The sequence below is a fragment of the Typopeltis vanoorti genome, chromosome 8 (assembly GCF_054136105.1).
Source record: "Typopeltis vanoorti isolate ZY-2024b chromosome 8, IOZ_Tvanoo_1.0, whole genome shotgun sequence".
Lineage (NCBI taxonomy): Eukaryota > Metazoa > Arthropoda > Arachnida > Uropygi > Thelyphonidae > Typopeltis > Typopeltis vanoorti.
This window is the reverse complement of record NC_143556.1, coordinates 34,648,607-34,661,793: the sequence shown is the minus strand read 5'-3', so window position 1 is coordinate 34,661,793 and position 13,187 is coordinate 34,648,607.

Here is a 13,187-nt window from a genome sequence, read left to right as displayed (position 1 = left end):
CCTTACAAAAAAGAATGATGATGTTGAAAAAATTTTTTCACTTAGTTGTATTACAAAGAAAACTATTTGCTAAAATTTATATTCTTGTTTAATCCTTTATCCAAGTATAAGCAAGCAAAATTTGCATGTGAAGTATTTTCACAAACTAGCTACTTGTATATATCATAATGCAAAAATACTAAGATCAATGGAATTCTAAAAATTCGATTTTCTTTTCAAAATTGTTACTTAGTTATGGCAAATCTTTTCAAAATAATTTAATACTTCTCAAAATTCAGTATCATTTAGTGATTTGATGGCACATGCTTAGGTGTACTGCTAAAATAAACACACCAAACAAATTAGATATGAAGAACAAAGTTAAAAAAAAAAATTGGAAAAATATTTTTTTACTAGTGATGATGATGATACAGCTCTGAAGCATACAGTGAAATTTTAAGAAGAAAATCTACTGGGCTAACTAACATCTGAAAACAACAAATAGCCTATGGTACTGCCATTGGCATTCTTATTCACATAAGTTTTTTCATTAAGTTGTTGTGGCAGATCTCCCAGTCTGACCATAATACAATAAAATATGATATATAGAAATTTATATAGAAATAACCATGACTTGAAGACTGCTCTCATTTCACATGCCACCTGTGTGAAGCAGCCATTACATGAACTGTGTTCCCCCTTGTGTAGATCACAGAAGTTAAGCCAAACAACTGAATATTAAATTGGAGTGTTCAGAATTATTACTGATGGCAAAACATGATTAGTTTGTTTTGCAAAACTTGGCGTGAATGCATATTCTAGCATTTTTAGAATTATCTTTGAATTATGCAGTTTTCACAGCCCCACTAGTCTTTTTTTTTTTTTTTTTCACTAAGATCTCTAATTTATGTTTGCATTTATGAACCCACATTAACAACCAAATTAAAGTTCTCATAGGTCCAATTATAGCTATACTGTTTAATTCTAAATTAATACACTATTGAGCTGTACAGAACAGCAGTCATGAAAATAAATGCAAAGAATTCTCCAGTATTGCTTACAAAGGTAATAAAAAAAAAAAGGTAACATCAGAACATGTTAAATTTTCGGTCTATGAGATCAGTGTATTATACTGTATCTGTTAATTGCACATGTTCTGTTCTTCTGACAGGTCTGCTTGTTTCTTGGAATGAGAAATCCTTTTGAGGAGCAAACACTGCCATCTTCATATGAGATCTAGCTAATGTGGGAGTAAATCACTGGATTTGTAAAGAGTTAACCAGTAAGGATAAGTCTGTGAATGTAAAAAAAATATCATGTACAGCAACTCAGGTTTCTTAAGCTGATGCAACTATAAATATGATGCATTTATGGATTAACTTCAACTTCTCTATTTGTAAGGGAGTCCTCTCTTCTTGATTGAGGTACACAGTGATATTCAAAGAATGTTTAGGTCAGTGTACCCTTGCCTGTGTGTGTGTGTGTGTGTACATTGACCTAAACATGCAGGCAAGGGTACATTGATCTAAACACAATGCAAGGATGTTTATTGTTTTTTTCCTATCTATTATGGCAGAAGAGCATCAATATTTAAATAACCAAGTGAATATGATTTAACACAAAAGGGATGGCAAACTACAGAATACTGAGCTGGAGGTTGGAAGGTTTAGAATTATCTCCAAGCCAACATGAAATCACCTTGATTTCTGATTGCCCACCTGTCATTACCATGTGTTCTGAGGCTAGTTTGTCAGTTCTGCAAAAAAAAAAACCCGAGTTGAGAAGAAGAAAAATCTTCTATTTAACAAAGATGAATCAAGAGGCCTAAATGTAGTAGTCTAACATTTTTAAAATTACTTGAATTATATTTGCCAGGCTGGTTGGCTAAGTGGATAATGTCTCTACTCTCCAACCAACAGGCAGTGCGGTTGAATCCCACTGTGATATGGTTATCTGTGACAGTTTATTTGCTTAACTATTTTCATTGCCCAATGTGATATCACCACAGTGATATCACATTGGGGTCCTGAAATAGTTTGAAAAAAAAAAAAAACCCATCATGTTTGTTCTTTATAGTAAGTTTCCCAGATAATCGATTTCTTAGCCTAGCACCAGTACTAAATGCAAAATACATTTATATCCTGCCATGTGGGCAATTTATGTGAAAAGCACCCAGAGAATTTTCTCATTGGTGTAGATTCAGTCACAGTTTTGTCACCAGCTCTGCAATTGCAGAAGCCCAAAGAGAATTTTCTCATTGGTAGATTCAGTCACAGGTTTGTCACCAGCTCTGCAATTGCAGAAGCCCAAAACTACAGTATTCTCTATTACAGTCAATTTTCATGACAATTACATAATCTAAGACATATATGTTTATTCATATTCTTTAAACTAAATTCAAATAGCATAGGTAAGTCATGAGTAATCATGATTACAGACTAGCAGTGTAAGTTTTGATTGTAATAAACATTACTAACAGTTCTATAATTATTGATTGACCCTCATTGATTTCACAAGATTTATTTGGATTGCATGAGGAATTGCAAAGAACTTGATTTTTAAAACATTGGCATATCTGACTTGCACAACGTAATTTACAAGAGCATCTTTCGAATCCTTGTCCACTACCAATGAAAAGTTTGCAAACCAGAGGTCTGATACTGAATTCCATAGTTGGCTTATAGATAATCCCTCATGACTCACTCTTTCAGATTCCTCTGAAACTAGTTTTTAGTGACTCCACCTTTGATACGAATTTTGTATTTTCTTCGTTTATGTCAAGAACTACACCAACCAAGTTTGTAGGGTCTCCCTCAACATGATCACAGGTGGGTACAAACACATTTACACAATTTCCATCCTCCATTTCTTTCAGTTCTTATTTGTTCTTTGAACTATTTTGGTAGCAACATGTTCTATGTTTTGACTTGCAACCTTCCTTAATTTAATCACTGGATGGAGGTCATTGGCATCAATATCTCCATCCTTTATTAAAGTTTCTGAAAGAGCTAGATGTTGATTACCTAGTGAATCATCAACGGTTGTTTCTTCACCTTCTTTAGTTTCTTCTAAAGCGTGTTTATGAATTTCTTGTATTGTTTCATCTCATTTGTATTGAGTTCTTCAGACACCACCACACATTCTCCTATGAGTTGAAGTAATTCGACATCTCCTTAACAGTCTAAGTCAGTATATGAATTATTCTGTTATTGTGGAGTTAATACTTGAACTGTATTACTCTCAGAGTGATTTAACATTTCCATGAAACTATCTTCATCAATTCCTGTCTGAATTTTATTCTGGAATTCTATTGGAAAGTTTGTACTAAGTCACAGTTTGGGTTTTACTCCGAACAGAGCTTTATAAGGCTCCATTTTTATAGTTTCTTGGTATGTAGTATTCATATTCCACTGTACAAACTTTATTCCTATACTCAGTTAGAGGGCTTATTATCTCTCATCCATGCAACTAGAGAATCTTTAAGTGTTGCATTGCTCCTTTCCACTGATTCTTGGCTCTGCAGGTGTCTGGGTATTCCATTCATCAAAACTAAACCTAGCAAAAGAGCATTGAGTTCTCTGATCATTTCAGCTGTAAATTCCCTTCCATTATCTGATTGCAAGACGTGGACCACCATATTCTAGTAAAATACTTAATAAATGCTAAGCCACTTCCTTTGCAGTTTTTGAGACCAACATCAAAGCAAGTGAAACTTCACAAATGTGCTTGATAGTGCATAATGAATCTGTAATTCCATCTGGTAAATTTTGGAAGTCAACAAGATCCGTCTGGCCCCTTTGATTCATATCATTAACAGGAATAGGTCTGATGACAATATCACTCACAGTTTCCTTCCTTTTTAGCTTATCAGTGCATCTTTTGCATTGTTTTATGAATTCAGAAACAGTTTATTTTGGGATGTTGGCATAGTTCTCCATTACTTTTTTGTGAGTTTTTGTCTTGCCTTTGTGCTCAGCAGACAGATGAATATCGTGAATGATTGAAATAGCAGATTCTTTTGTTACCATGAATCAACCATCTTTTTTGGTCACTGCTTTCACCACACAACACCACTAAATTTGACATAGTGTACTTACTTCTAAGATGACATTCTTGCCTACTTCTTTTCATACTGGCTCTTTCATCATTTAGAATGTTTATGACATGACTTTCGAATTCCGAGCTCCATAAAGTCACATTCTTCAACATTCTCTAGATATTCATGCATATCACTCATTTTTTTCTGGATCTGAAATTTAAACAAATTAAAAATTTCAAAATCAGATTGCACATTTTTAATTAATATTAATTAATTAATATTGAGTGCATATTAATATTATGGTTAGCAATGCAGTGAACAAGAATAGTTTTAGAGGTAAACCCCTCCCACACGATATTTGAAAATAAAATCAAAAACAATATATTGAATACGTCAAAATAAAACGTTTGGAAAGTGATTATTATACAAATAAATATAATAAAAAAGTTTATAGTTATCTGCACTGGGGCATAAACATGCAACGTTGAGTTTAGAGAACCGTGTGTTTACCATCTGTGCCACTGAGAACATATTGCTAAATTTAAATCTAAATTTACTGGATGTACTACCTCTGTAATCTAAAAGAAGTTCTAAAATATGAATTATTTGGAGTTTACATATCTTCATATGGAAATAACTGTCCTTTGTTAGGTATTATTTAATATCATCATTACTATTTAGATATCATTGCTGTGATATTTGGACTGTGTCTGAAAACATTCCTATCTCTAGTATTAACATTATTATAATAACACTGAGCTAATACTTACTATATCATAGGAACTTAGTAACGTTATTGTTGTGTACTGCAAGGAGACTTGATGTTCTCATTCTGACCAGGAAAATGACAGCAATGTGTATGCATATAACAATGCATAATTCACGAATTGTACAGAAATACATATGCACAATTCGTGCAATGTGCTGTTCCCTAGACATTTCGTGAATTGTGTAAGACTGGTAAGATTCATGAAATGCGCAAGAAACTACACATTTCATGATTTGCGTGTAACATATATATATATTTATTATTGTTATTTATTTTTTTTTTTTTTTACTGCAGATATCATTTGGGATCTGCAATAGAACTGCACTAACTGGCATGTATGTCAACAAGTTACTAATTAATCCTAATCAGTTGATATTTTTATTTCCTTTAGCATGTTACTTAGCAAAAGCAGTCTGTTCCACTGAAACCTCTGTAACAGCAGCACATTTGAGTATTTAATCTTAAGTGCATGTCTACACTCATGATACAGTTTAATGGAATAATTATAGCACAAAGAGAAATAATTTATTCATTTCAATATTTCACCTCTGTTGCAGAGACATCTTTGTCTCTGCAACAGAGGTGAATACAATGTTAAAGTTGTAATTAACACACAAGAAACAATTATGTATATAGTAGTGGGAAGGAGTTGAATGGGATTTTGAGGCTTGGAGAGGACAGTGTGATAGGTGAAGAATGCAGAGGTGGTTACCCAAGGTGATATCAGGAATATGGAATATTGACTGTGAGGAATTAGGATTATAGAGCTCGGTAGATGGATAGTGGAGATGTGAAGTATTGTTTGAGGAAACTTTTCATAAGAATTATGTGACTGTGAAAGTACCTAAATAACAATATCACGATTGAACTTTATATTGAATTTCATGTATATTTGAAGAAAGTAGCTGAAGCATTGACATAAGAATTGAACCTTCTTAAATAACCATGTATTCTTGTATTAGAAACTTAACACATTCATGCCATTATGTGTTTTGTGCTGTACTAGTGCAACATAAGCCACAACACCAATATGAATGTGTAAAGCACATTGAACAGAAACATTTGAAAAATATTACTAGTTAAAAAGCCATTTAAGATTAAAAAAAAAAGTAATAAATTAAATACCATGCAAAAAATTAGAAATGAAAAGAATATTAAGAGTTAGTGGAGTGTATTTCCCTTTCTGTTCATTTTTTTGGCAAGGATAAGAGATAAATAAAACACTGCCCAGTTTTATAGAATTATATAGCCTAAACCCATCTATTATACTTAAGGCAATAAAAATTCAGATTTAGACTGATTTGAAAGTCATGTCAATAATGTTTTTAAGCACAGCTAATAAAATTATTTTTATATCCTTAAAAAAATGCAAGAGCAATCACTGTGATTGTTTTTAGAGCTTTCAAGTTATACAATGTTTACATTTGAAATGTGTGATTAATAAATTGTAACTATTTATTTATGATTTATTATTAGTATGAAACAGTTATATGATGCAAGGAATGGTTATTCAGAAATGTTGCAGTATATTACCACAAAGATTCTCACATATTTATGTGAAGAAATAAACATAAATGTAAAATATATGTAAATAAATGTAAAATATACATTAAAATATTAACCTTTGAATTTTATAAATAAGCTGGAATTTGAATTATCAATTTTTGGTGTCTTATTTTTCTGTAAGAAATTAAACATGGTAAATCATGATGCATCTTTATTACATTTAATATTAAAACATTTTCATATTTTATAAAAATCTTCTTCTTTGGCACTACAGCCTCATGTAAGGCTTTGGCCTCCCATTTCAAGGTTTCATAACTCACTACGAGGTGGGGTCGTTACCCCCACGCTCTACCATGTGTAAATGTCTGTGAAGCATTGTGTTCTTAAGACCGGTTTGCTTGCTTTGCGGGAGGAACTCCCAAGACCAGCTAACTTGGCTATGTCTGAGAAAGATCCTTAGCTCCTCATGTCAGCAATGAGAATCGAACGCAGGGTTCCTTTCCCAGGCATATAGTTGCAGAGCACGTAACCACTCAGCTAACCACACAGACCATTTTATAATAATAAATTATGAAAAAATTTCTGAAACAAATTCAAATATTATTCAAGGCATAGTAACTGAGACAGGTGCCGAGCGCTTACTAGACTCACAATAAAGCACATACAAAATTTAAATTTTTTCATACTACAATATGAAACAATATTATTAACTTATTTGAACAGTAATGATTTATAATGATTAATAGGTTATGTCATAATTGTGCTACTTATATTACTTCTTTTATCTTAATAAGAACAATATCTGGGAAGCTTTCTTCCTCCAATACTTGGTCTCTTTCTATCATGCAAAGGAGATTGTTAATCTTTCTTCCAGAATTCTTCAGCTATCTTCTTTACAAATAAATAAACTGGTTGTTGAAAATTAAATCCATGGGTAATGAACATAGTGCTAGAAAGTTTTTCCTTTGGTTCCAAAGTAAATTATACTAGATAAATTATATTCTTGTTTTAATCCTTTATGCAAATGTAACAAATAAACGTTGCAAATGAAATATCTTCACTACTGGGCCACTTGCATATATTGACTTCACATCAATTACTTCAGTATCTCATAATGCACAATGCACTTTCTTTTGGGTGAGTATATTGCTATGCATCATTCATGCATGTTTATGAGTAGCTCCAACTGATGAGATCTCAGTAACGGTTGAAATCATTCTGAGTATTCTGACTCTGTTCATAATTCATAGTAATATACATCTGAAAGGAAGTGTGCTGTGCTTTATGGGATACTGAGTCAGTTGATACGAAGTCAGCAGCCTCTGTATACAAAGTAATATAGCCATGAAGATATTTCACATACAAACTGTTTGCTTATGCTTTGTGTAAAGGATTAAAACAAGAATGTAATTTCTTTGTCCAGTATAATATACTTTGTAACTAAGTGGAAAACTTTGCTACCTTTGATCTAAGGTAGCAAAATAAATAAAACAAAATAAAATATAGATTTCTGACCTGATGATACCTCAAAGTTCAAAACTTGTCTGGATAGTAATCCTTCCCATAATAATTAGCAGTTTACATGTTCAAAAGGAAGTGGGTTGTGTATTGTAGGATACTGAGGAAATTTATGTGAAGTCAACAACCTCTGTGTACAAGTAGCCTAGTCACAAAGGTACTTCATGTGCATAAGTAAATTTTGCATAATGGTTATAGCTTTGGGTAAAAAATTAAAACAAGAATATGATTTCTTGTCTAGTATAGGATATCCCTTGTTTTTTATCTTGTATCGTATACAGTTCAAGATCATGAACTTACTTTGGGAATTCATTAATTGTCGGTTTGATTCAGTTTTCCTTTATGTTAAATCATTTATCTCAGCATACATAAAGCTAAATTTGTTTCAGTGAGAAAATCTGATATGCCTTTTGTTTTTCAGTATATACAGAAAATGAGTCATACCATTTCTGCTTGTATAATACATGTTACTAGTTCACAGATCAAATTAAACTGCCTTGCCACCACCTTGCTTTCTTCTGATCAAGCTTAAGATTTTCTGTTTGCAGTGGTTTTATTTGCCATCTTAGTGACCTTCTTGATTGATATCTAGTTTATCTGTGGAATATTTTGCAGTTTCTTTAATGCATCCTTACAGTTTAATTTCACCATCTGTATCATTTACTTTTTGTTCTTATTCTGTTTGTGGTTTCTAAGTCTTAGATATGAGTGTGTGTGTGTGTATGTCTGATAATATCTTCATTGTATCTGTATGAGGGAAAAAAAATCATTGCATCAGCAAAATATTCAAAGGAAGATTTTTTTAACGTATCAACTACATATGAGAGGCTGCCAAACTTATTGTCCAATAACTGCATGTGTGTGCATGTCATTCAATCAATCAATCAAAGTTAAAATCTTCACTTTTGTAGCCTTCTACCATGTTTCAGTTGGAAGAACAAAATTTATAGATAGCACAGCTGTAGAAATCTGTTTGTACTTTCCTTAGTGAACTCTAGGGGATACTTAGAAGACTCCAGTTTGCTTCCATTCATCCTCAGTGATTTAGCCATATCCAGAAAATACATACCCAGTGCATTGTCAATAACCTTTTTACTGAACGGAGCTCACCCTTTCTGTTTCTCCACTTCATCATTGTGACAAGCATTCTGTGCCATTAAATCTGTTATGTAGTTAAATGGGTTTAACTTCCTTCCACTCCTCCCCTGATAATACAATATTATATATTCCAACAGTTCTGTCTTGTAACTGCACTGTTGAATATAGATTCCTGTCTCTTCTCTTATAACTCTGAACTGATTGCTGGAATTGCGAAGAAGCAAAATCTTACACATATTTTTTCCCATATCAATAAACTAATTTCTTTCCAGCCATCAAAGATAAACTGCTGCATTGTCTCCACCAGCTGTTTACAAAGTTCCATTTAGACAGAATACTGGAACTTTGGAATTCCATTCCAAAGTTCCAGTATTCTGTCATCATATTTTATGTTGAACAGCTAGTTTGGCCATTCAGTAGAGAAACTTTGAGAACATTAATACTATATATCTGCTGCTGCTGAAAATTAAGTACAGACATCAGTGACACAAAGTTGAAAGAAGTCTTTGTTTCAATGCTATCTTTGATCTACATAAGCCATCTACAAATATTTATTTGAAGAAATTTCATATTATAGTTTAATGGATAGAAAATTAATTACAGATTTATTGGTTCCATAGTTTGTCTCTGACAGAGATATATCTAGGTTAATTATGGACACCTCTGAGGAGTCAGTGAGAGAGGGAGCTCTCCATCTCCACCATTTAATCTACCAACTACACAGAACTACTGCTACAATCATCTACATTCAATGGCATCTACTGGTCACCACCACTGATATTTTTTTGTGCGTAAATTGGGTGTTCTCAAGATCGATTTGCCTGCATGTGGGAGAAAAAAACCTAATATATCTCCATATGAGATTGGCTGACTCACCTTCATTTAAAAAAAAAAACTCTCATCAAAACACAAATTGAACTTAGGCATTTTCCAGTAGAAGGGTGCAGTATTCTGTCGTTCTTCCAATTGCACTATGGAGGCACTTGATGGTGGAAGTTTATTTTCCACTTGGTTAGACTATAATAAATTTAGTTTAATCCTTTTCCCAAGTATAGGCAAACAAAGTTTGCTCCTGAAGTAGTTCAGGACTGAGGCAACTCGTAGCAAAGGTGGACCAAGATCCCATCACTCCTTGTCTCAGCATATCTCCAACATCTTTCCCTAAATCCAGAGTAAATTAATAAGGTGGTACACCTTTTGCAACTCGTATAAGTAAATATGATCTCTCCATTGCTTCTGCCTCAGTATCACCACTTCTGGGTCTGCCTCCCACTGACGAGACCTCAATAAAGGTCGAAACTGGTCTGGGTAGTGGCCCTTCCCTTAATACATAGCATTATACATGTCTGCAAGGAGATGTGCTTTGCATTATGGGAGATACTGAGACAAGGAGTGATGAGAGCTTGGTCCACCTTTGCTATGAGTTGCCTCAGGTGCAAACTTTGTTTGCCTACACTTGGGTAAAGGATTAAACTAAATTTATTATGGAGGTACTTAATATATAAGAATTATACAATATATACACAATAGAGATACAATATAAGAATTGTAATGTGCACACAATGCCTGATTTAAGATTGTTCTGCCCTGTAAGCCATAACTTTTAATAGACTTCCCCCTTTACTGAGAATTAAATAACCAAAGCTGTTAAATTTTAGATAAAGTGCCTCCATAGTGCAATTGGAAGAATGGTGGTATGCTGTACCCTTCGATTGGAAAAAGGCCTGAGTTTCTTGTCATGATGAGAGGAATATTTAATGGGGTTTTTTCAGTTGAAGGTGAGTTAGCTGATCTCATATGGAGGAAGCAGGGTTTTTAACTTTTTACTAGTATTTTTACAAAAAATACTAGTAGTGGTGGCGGTAGTGATAGTGATCAGTAGATGGAGACCAAGTGCTGTGGAGTAGGTGCCCTTTCTTGATGAGTCCAAAGACTCATCAAGGAAGTGTGTCAGGAAATAATAATAGTTTTTAGAGGCCTTAAGCTGTAGCTTGGTTAGCTTATTAATAAATATGGCCACAAACACACACACACACAGTTGTTATATTGGACACTTCAAGTTCTAAGAATGGTACTCACTACAGATTGAGGGGAGGTTTCTAAGAATTGCTGTTTCCCAGATCTTGAGAAGTTTCATACAACCATATTTGCAAAGATTTGGGTGCTTTTTTATTTGCTGCTGATTTAAAAAAAAAAAAAAAAAAAAAAGTCTAATTGTATTTGCTGCAGTGATGCATAGATTTTCCATTTGAACTCTGTTCAAGGCATCCAAAGCATTTTCAGCTATTATATCATAATTATGATGTAATATATTTGTGCTCTTCAAGATGGATGCTGGTGAATCTTCCAGTTTGACCTTAATACAAGTTCCATAACAAAGACCTTGTATATACCTAGAAATGAAATGGGGGTGTGTGTGAGGGGGAGTGGGGCAGCCAGTTGCATGTGGAATCTGAAAACAGCACAGATGATTCTTTGAAGTTATGGCTATTTGCTGGGAATAGTAATAGCATTACTAGGAACTACTAGAGGTAGCAAAAGAAAAGAGTGAGAAAGTTAAGATAGTGAGTGTTGTTGCAGTATGATAGAGAAGAGTTGAGAACAAGGGTCATAATTGCAAATAACTTTATGTGCAGGTTATGCAGGAGAAGTGGTGTGGAGTGAGTTTGATGGACAAAAGGATTTATACAAGATGGATGATTTGCATCTGAATGGATTTGGTGTGCAGAGACTGGAAAAAGTGTTGCTGAATGAAGTGAAAGTGAATGTGCAGAATCAGGGAAACTAGATCTATTGGGGGGTGGGGAGTGGATATGCAGACATCAGTGAGGCAGTTGAGTGTAAGAATGTGTATAATATGCCTGAGCTAGTACGAAGGACAACAAATCAGAATGGGATGGATAGTATAAGGCATCAAGATAGGAGTGGGACTAACGTGCTTTTGCACTTCATGTATACTAATGCCAGGAGTATTAGGAACAAGAAGGAAAAATTTTTGGCCTTTGTTGCCTCTTCCTGGCCACAGGTTATTGACATTAGTGAGACATGGCTGACAGAAGATGATATAGTTAGTGGGACAGAATGTGAAGGGTATAGTGTGTTCAGGAGGGACAGAGAGAAAAGAATGAGGGGAGGAGTGTTATTGATGATAGCTGATGAACTGCAGCCAAGGAGAATAAAAGTTGAACTGCTGGATAGTGAAGAGAGCGCATTTGAGGCTATTTGGTGTGAGATTGAGACTAGTGGAACAAAAGATATAGTTGAGTGCTGCTATAGACTAGGTGATGGAATAGATGGTGGAGATAGTATGCATAAACACAGTGAGTGGAATGAGGGTAATTATTATGGGGAATTTCAACTATGGTAACATTGATTGGAGGAGGAGAGGACATGTGGGAGGAAGGAATTGGATTTTATGCAGTTATTAAGGGATAACTACCTGAGATAGCATGTAATGGAATATACTAGGGGTTCGAGAGTGCTTGACGTAGTAATTGCATCTGAGAATTTGACTGTAATGAATATGACCACGTTGCCACCAATTGGTGAGAGCGATCATCAGGTCTTGACCTGGGAGGTGGCTAAATGTGTGGAATTTTCAATTAAGAAAGGGTAAATGTGGAATTACCGGGCTGGTAATTATGACAAGCTTAGGAGATTGCTTGGTTCAGTGCCATGGTTTGTAAAACTGCAAGGGCTGGAGGTTGATAGCATGGGAAGTGGTAAAGGAGCGTTTGAAGGAGGTAATGGCTGACTGTATACCTACAGTCCAGATAGTAAATCAAGTAGGGGTTAAATGGATGAATAATGATGAAAGATGAATTAAGCTTGAGCTGCAAAAAAAGAAACAACTATGAAGGGAATTTAAGGAGAAAGGTGACCTGCAGGCACATGAACAGTATAAAGCACAGGCCAGAAGGGTAACGAGTGTGGTAAGAAAAGCAAAAGCAGAACATGAAAGGAAATTAGCCACACAAGCTAAAGAGAATCCCAAACAATCTTTTCGATATGCTGCAAGTAAAAAAAAAATGTATATGGCAGAATGATTTTAAGGAATGCCGATGGTAGGGAGGTAACTGAATTAGTTGATATTGTGGAATTACTGAGCTAGCACTTTGCAAGAGTACATCATCCAGGTGGTGATATTGCAGGAATGAAGGAACCAATAGCTTATACGGTGGGATTGGTTCGTATACTACCTTGGGGCTTACGTAAAGCGGCAAAAGAATTGTAACTGTCCTTGACCATTTTGTTTAATTTGAGTCTCGGATCTGGGTT